We start from the raw sequence: 7,517 nt of genomic DNA on the forward strand, positions 1-7,517 counted from the left end.
ATACTTACAATGCGGATGGTCATCGGTGGGTGCCTGTACTTCCCCGTTCACTGCGAAAAGAAGTTCTCGAAGCACTCCACGACGATCCATCAGCTGGACAGTTAGGATTTCAGAAGACCTACAACCGCGTTAGGAGCCGTTTCTTCTGGCCTGGTCTTTCTACCTTTGTGGCTAATTATGTCGCTTCTTGTGCACTGTGTCAACGCCGGAAACGACCAAGTTCTGCTCCTGCTGGATTATTACAACCCATTCCACGTCCCAATACCCCTTTTGTCGTTGTTGGAATAGACCTTGTCGGACCACTTCCCGTAACGCCAGCGGGCCACCGCTGGATCGTCGCAGCCGTCGACCACCTCACACGATACGCGGAGACCACTCCTCTACGCACTAGCTCTGCCTCAGACGTTGCCGCCTTCTTTTTAGAAGCCATTGTGTTGCGTCATGGTGCACCTCGCACGTTGTTGAGTGACCGGGGCAAGGCCTTCATGTCGACAATTCTTGACGAAATTCTAAAAACTTGTGGCACAGTTCACAAGACCACATCCGCTTACCACCCACAGACAAATGGCCTGACAGAGCTATTCCACCGGACTCTAATCGACATGATATCCATGTACATCGGACCGAACCACGATAACTGGGACAAAATCTTGCCGTTCGTAACGTTTACACAACACCGCTGTTCAACGAACCACCGGGTATTCACCTTTCTTCCTCGTCTATGGTCGTGCGCCGACATTCACTATTGACGCCTCTTTCTTCAATTTAACGACAAAAACGTCCACGAGTACGGCAGAAAATTTCGTCTCCCGGCTCGCCGACACACGGCAACGTGCTCAACTCAACACGGAGGCCAGTCAACTAGACCGCAAGCAACGATATGACAGCTTTCGTCGAGATGTCACCTTCTGTCACGAGATGAAGGACTACTTTGGACGCCTGTTCGTACACCCGGATTGTGGGAAAAGTTTCAATCACGCTTTCTCGGACCTTACGTTGTTAATGAACGAACATCTCCTGTCAATTTCCTTGTCACTCCCGTCGAGGGTTCCTCACCCCGTCGTTACCGTGCATCCGAGATAGTTCCCGTTTCACGCCTTAAACCTTTTATTCGCCGTACCTTTCCCGCTTAAGTCTCGGCCGGGTCGGCCGATCAAGTGCGCGGGGAAAATTAGTGTGAGCTTTATTACTCGTTCCATCTTTTCATCTGTACATACTCATCATCACCACTCCTGTTTAGGTTGTGGGGCACATACACGAGACAATAAAGAAGAGTCTTGAGGGTACTGGACGCCATCTTACAATATATATGTATATAAATATATATATATATATATATATATATATATATATATATATATATATATATATATATATATATATATATATTGAATGAAATTGCAGATAGCACATTTGAAAAAGAAATCGTATTTACTAACGTTTCGGCCATGGCATGGCCTTCGTATATATATATTACAAGGAAACGTAGATTTGCAGATATTTACAATGATTACAGGCGACGGCATTGCCTGGCACACTGGCGGGCTGGGACCAGTCTCTATCCACTTCGTAGTCTTTTCTTCCAGGCAGGGACCCTCGACGCCTTTATGCCCCAATCCCACTACGGCCTTGTGGCACTACCCCGCGGCGTTAGAGCGCCGACCCGGCACTTGTCACGAAAAGGGAGTGTTGGGTGACACATAAGGCTTCAGTCTTACGACGTGCACAACAGTGGGTGGTGGTGGCGTTGAGTGCGCTTCGTCGATGACTCGCTGTATCTCGTACGTGAGGTTGGTGATCTTGCGCAGGACTTTGTATGGTCTGCCATAGCGAAATAAAAGTTTTTCTGAGGGGCCGATGGGACGACATGGGGTCCACAAGAGTACGAGAGAACCTGGTGCATAGGAAACTTCGCGGTGGTGACGATCGTATGGATCTTTCTGAGAGGCTTGAGAAAGTATGAGTCGTTCTCAGGCAATCTGTCGTGCTGCGTCGGCTTGCTCTATGGCATCGCGGACATATGTGACAGGGGAGCTTGAACCAGCGGGAAGGAGTGTATCAAGAGGAAGAGAGGGTTCCTTTCCATAAAGAAGATAGAACGGAAAATAGCCTGCGGTGTCATGTCTGGAGGAGTTGTAAGCGAAGGTGACGTAGGGTAACGTTGCGTCCGAGTCACGGTGGTCTGGAGAAACATACATTGACAACATGTCCGTGATAGTACGATTCAGGCGCTCTGTAAGTCCATTAGTTTGTGGATGATATGCCATTGTGAACTTGTGGTTCATGGAACAGGAACGTACGATATCCCGGACGACGAGAGATAAAAAGTATCGGCCTTGGTCAGTAACGAGCTGTCGAGGAGCGCCGTGACGCAATATGATGTCATGCAGTAGAAAGTCGGCGACATCGGTAGCGCAGCTGGTTGGAAGAGCGTGGGTGATCGCGTAACGTGTCGCGTAGTCAGTCGCCACGGCAACCCATTTGTTCCCGGAGGTAGAAGTGGGAAATGGCCCGAGAAGGTCGAGCCCTACGCGGTAGAATGGTTCAGCAGGGATCTCAATTGGGTTAAGAAGGCCAGCTGGAAGCGATGTTGGTCGTTTTCGACGTTGACAAAGGTCGCAGCTGGCGACATACTTTTGCACAGAGCGATATAGGCGTGGCAAGAAAAAATGGGGCCGGACGCGATCATAAGTGCGGGTGACTGCCAGGTGACCAGCGGCAGGTTCATCGTGAAGCTGTCGGGGAACATCTACACGCAAATGGGAAGGCACGACGAGAAGGCGGTCAGGACCATTAGGGCGCATGCTGTGGCGGTAGAGAACACCTTCATGAAGGAAATACAAGTTCAGAGAAGTGGGTGGAGTAGCGGAACTCAGGCTTTCTATGATGGGAAGTAAATCCGGGTCGCAGCGTTGCTCAGAAGCGATATCAAGAAAGTCTAATATTGATACGACGCAAGCCTCCGTAGCTCTCTCAGTGGCGTCTGGTGGATCCACTGGATACCAAGACAGGCAATCGGCGTCTAGATGGAGGTGACCAGATTTATACACGACCGAGAAGGTGTATTCTTTGAGGCAGAGAGACCAATGACCGAGACGTCCCGTGGGATCCTTGAGCGAGGAAAGCCAGCAGAGTGCATGATGATCAGTTACAACAGCAAAACTGCGGCCGAAGAGGTACGGGCGAAATTTAGCGACAGCCCAAACAAGAGCAAGACACTCTCTTTCAGTGATGGAATAGTTCCTCTCGGCAGGGGATAAAAGGCGGCTGACGTAGGCGATGACACAGTCACGTCCATGCTGACGCTGAGCTAAAACAGCACCAATTCCGTGGCCACTCGCGTCCGTACGAACTTCTGTCGGGGCAGTCTGATCGAAGTGGGCTAATACTGGCGTAGTCGTGAGGGCTGCAATGAGCGCCGAAAATGCGGCACTTTGAGGCGAATTTCAAGTAAATGGGACATCTTTTTTAAGAAGCTCGGTGAGAGGCCGCGCAATATCGGCGAAATTCCGGATGAAGCGGCGAAAATAGGAGCACAAACCAAGGAAGCTCCGGAAATCCTTAGGAGAAGAGGGCACGGGAAATTGAGTCACTGCGCGAATTTCGTCCGGATCAGGCTGTACCGCAGATCCGTTAACGAGGTGACCAAGTACAGTTATTTTTCGACGGCCGAAACGGCATCTGGAGGAGTTCAGCTGGAGACCAGCGTTGCGGAATACTTGGAGAATACTGGACAGTCACTCAAGATGGCTTGTGAACGTCGGTGAAAAAACAATTATATCATCTAGATAGCGTAAGCAAGTGGACCATTTGAAGCCGCGCAGAAGGGAATCCATCATGCGCTCAAAGGTGGCCGGCGCATTACAAAACCCAAACGGCATTACTTTAAATTGGTATAACCCATCGGGGGTTACAAATGCTGTTTTTTCTCTGTCCCGTGGGTCAACAGCGATCTCCCAATAACCAGATCGAAGGTTAATGGACGAGAAAAACTAAAACTTTGCGCCCTGAAGGCAGTCAAGGGGGTCATCTATTCTTGGTAAGGGGTAAACGTCCTTCTTAGTGACCTTGTTGAGATGTCTATAGTGGATGCAAAACCGCCATGTGTTGTCCTTCTTCTTGACAAGCACGACCGCGGATGCCCACGGACTAGATAAGTGTTCGACGACGCCTTTGGCGAGCATTTTCTTGACCTCTTTCTGGAGGACAGAGCGTTCAGCAGCGGAGACGCGGTAAGGGCGGCGATGAACTGGGTTGGCATCGCCGATGGTGATGTGATGGGTCACAACTGATGTGTGGCCTAAAGGGCGGTTGTCAAGATTGAATATGTCCACATAGGATATCAACAGACGGTGTAGGTCTTGTGCTTCGGAGGGCGAAAGATCTGGCGCTATCAATTTGGCAATGTCAATGCTTGACAGGTTGGGCGCAGTGAGCAAGTTGACGTGCGGAGTAGGTTGCTGAGCCGACAGTTCAGAAATATCACACTCTTGCAACGACGACTTGACGCCTAGTTTAATACCAGCAGGCAGCACGTGCGTGGAGAAACCAAAGTTAAAAAGAGACAGATGGGACGGGTTGTGGCGTACTCTCACCATGGTGTGCGGGACAGCAATGGAGTGCTTTAGCACAACGTCGGTAATAGGTGAAACGACACATTCACCATCGCGCACAGACGGATCACACACGAGCTGCACGTAGGTCGCAGCTTGTGGCGGAAGATGCAGGAACTCGGTGGCACAAAGGAGACTTTGAGCATCACGGGCAACAGCGGCGACAAAGGCAGTTCCAACTGAAGAAGACCCGTAGAGCAGTCGATAAGGGCGGACTTCGCAGAGAGAAAGTCGAGACCAAGAATCACGTCATGTGGGCACTGCTCAAGCACGGTGAAACAATACGACGGTCTGGCGCCCAGCAATACACACGCTAGAGGTGCACATGCCGAGAACGGTAGACGTGCTCCCATCGGCAAGCATTACTTCACACTTAATAGGATGCGTGATCACTTTGCGCAGTTTAATACAGAGAGCAGCGCTCATGACTGATATTTGTGCGCCAGTGCCTATGAGGGTTGTAACGGTAACGTCAACCACCAAACTGTCCAAAATATTGCAGCGAGTAGGAATCGTCAACAGAGGATTTGCAGAATGGGTCGTTAATGCAGCGTCACCTCCGGGAGCTGCATGGTCTAGTTTCCCGAGGTTGAGGGCCCAGGTCGTGCAATTCCCTTTAATATGTGAGCAATTTTGTCAGTTTCGCTCATGTTCTCGTCCACCTTTCGACAGAGGCCCAATACGTCCTGTATGTAAGATACATATGATTCTGTCGATGTCTGCACGCGACATTCCAGGTCTTTCCTCGCGGCCTCCTGTCGCAGAAATGGCCTGCTGAATAACTCTACAAGCTTCAGTTTGCAAACGTCCCAGCTGGTCAACTCCGACTCATGCGTCTCATACCAGATGAGCGCTGTATCCCGCAAGTAAAATGCAACGTTGACCAGCATCAACATTCACCTTGTCTTTGCCTGTGCCCGAGAAGACAGACAGACAAAGAACTTTATTCAGGTCCCGAGGAACTGCGTTGTAACGGCCCCGTTTAGGGGGAATCCGTAGCAGTCGCGGGCCGCTCCCACGTAGGGACCGGAAGACCGTGGCCCTCCGCCCTCTCGCAGGCCCTCTGTACAGCCCGAAGTTGAACCAAGAGGTCGCCACTGTTAAGAGCTTCCTCCCAGTCCTCTTCTTTGTTGAACTCTGCGTCACGTAACGCAGGACATCGCCAGAGCATATGAGGTAATGAGCAATACGCCTCTCCGCAGTCCGGACAATGCGGCTCGATGTTGGGCGAAAAATGACTGAACCTGCCTCGCAAAGGGAAAGACCCCGTTTGGAGCATCCTGTAGGCCGATGATTGCGGTCGCGTAAGTTTAGGATGAGGAAGTGGAAAAGCCCTCCGAGATAGATGATAATGAGTCATGATCTCGTGGAAAGTGAGTAGCGAGTCTCTGTATCTTCCGGCGTCCCCGCCTGCGAATCCGCCGGGACCGCCGCGGTGAGCGATACCTCGCGCACGGTCATGGGCAAACTCATTGGCGTTGGGGACATCAGGATGTACGTTGGCCCCCTAGTGGGCCGGGAACCATGTTATGGTGTGAAACCCGGCAGCCCCCTCACAGCCGAGGATGGCCGCTGCCTCACGCGAGATCGAGCCCGAGGCGAAAGCCCTAGCTACGGAACGCGAATCTGTAAAGACATTAGGACGCGATGGGTCCTTCATTGCTATGGCGATGGCGATTTGCTCAGCCACCATTGCCGAAACCTTTCTAACCGAGGCAGAGCATAGGAGTGTGCCACTATGATCGACCGAGACCACTGCGAAGCGATCCGAACGCCCGTACTGGGCTGCATCGACAAAGGTCGCGAGATGCGGTCTGTTTGCAACTGATTTTAATAAGGGACGGGCCCGAGCTATGCGGCACCCTACATTGTATTGTGGGCGGACATTTCTTGGAAGTGGAGCTACCGAAAACGTGCCTCTGATCGAGGGTGGTAGTGTTACATTACGCTGGTTAGTCGCCGTAGGACCGCAGCCTATGGATTCCAGGATGCGCCTACCAGCCCTCGAGGACGATAGTCGCACGACTTGAGCCATCTGCTGTGCCTCGATCACCTCCGAGAGGGAGTTATGCATGCCGAATTGTAGGAGCTTCTCGGTGCTAGTGTGGATAGGCAAGCCTAGAGCTCGCTTTATGCTTTTGCGCATTAGTGTATCAATTCTTGCGTCTTCTCTTTTGGACCAGCGCAACGCCGAAGCGACATAATTAATGTGGCTCATGAGAAATGCATGATAGAGCCGAAGGAGATTGCTCTCGCTCAGCCCACCCCTGCGGTTCGAGACCCTGAGTATGAGCCTAAGCATGTTCTTCGTCTTGGAGGTGATGCGGGCTATAGTTCGTGAGTTGCCCCCCTTGGACTCTAGCAGGAGTCTGAGGACCCTGATGGAGTCAACCCTGGGTATTTTCTGCCCATCCCGTGTGTATAAAGCTATGGGAATCTGTTCTATAGGAGTGAGGTTCCTCAGTCCTTGTCGGTTGGGTCTGTATAGTAGTAACTCAGACTTTGCCGATGACAAGCTCAGACCCGAACCGACTAGAAAGTTCTCCGTGATGTCTAATGCCTCTTGAAGCGCCTGCTCTACCCCGGCGTCGGACCCTCCCATGCACCACACGGTGATATCGTCCGCGTAGAGAGCATGGTTAACCCCGCGCACCGTAGCGAGTCGCTCCGGGAGGCCCTTCATGGCAATATTGAAGAGTAGAGGAGAGATGACTGCCCCCTGTGGGGTGCCTCTCGCTCCCAAGGTAAATTCCGTGGATTGGATTTGACCGATCCTAATGGTAGCCCTGCGATCCCTGAGAAAAGACTTAACGTATGCGTGGAACCGTTGTCCTAGACCCATAACCGAAATTGCCTCAAGCACAAACTTGTGCGAGATATTATCAAAAGCTTTGGCTAGGTCTA

This window comes from Rhipicephalus microplus, unplaced genomic scaffold (assembly GCF_043290135.1).
Source record: "Rhipicephalus microplus isolate Deutch F79 unplaced genomic scaffold, USDA_Rmic scaffold_14, whole genome shotgun sequence".
Classification (NCBI taxonomy): Eukaryota; Metazoa; Arthropoda; class Arachnida; order Ixodida; family Ixodidae; genus Rhipicephalus; species Rhipicephalus microplus.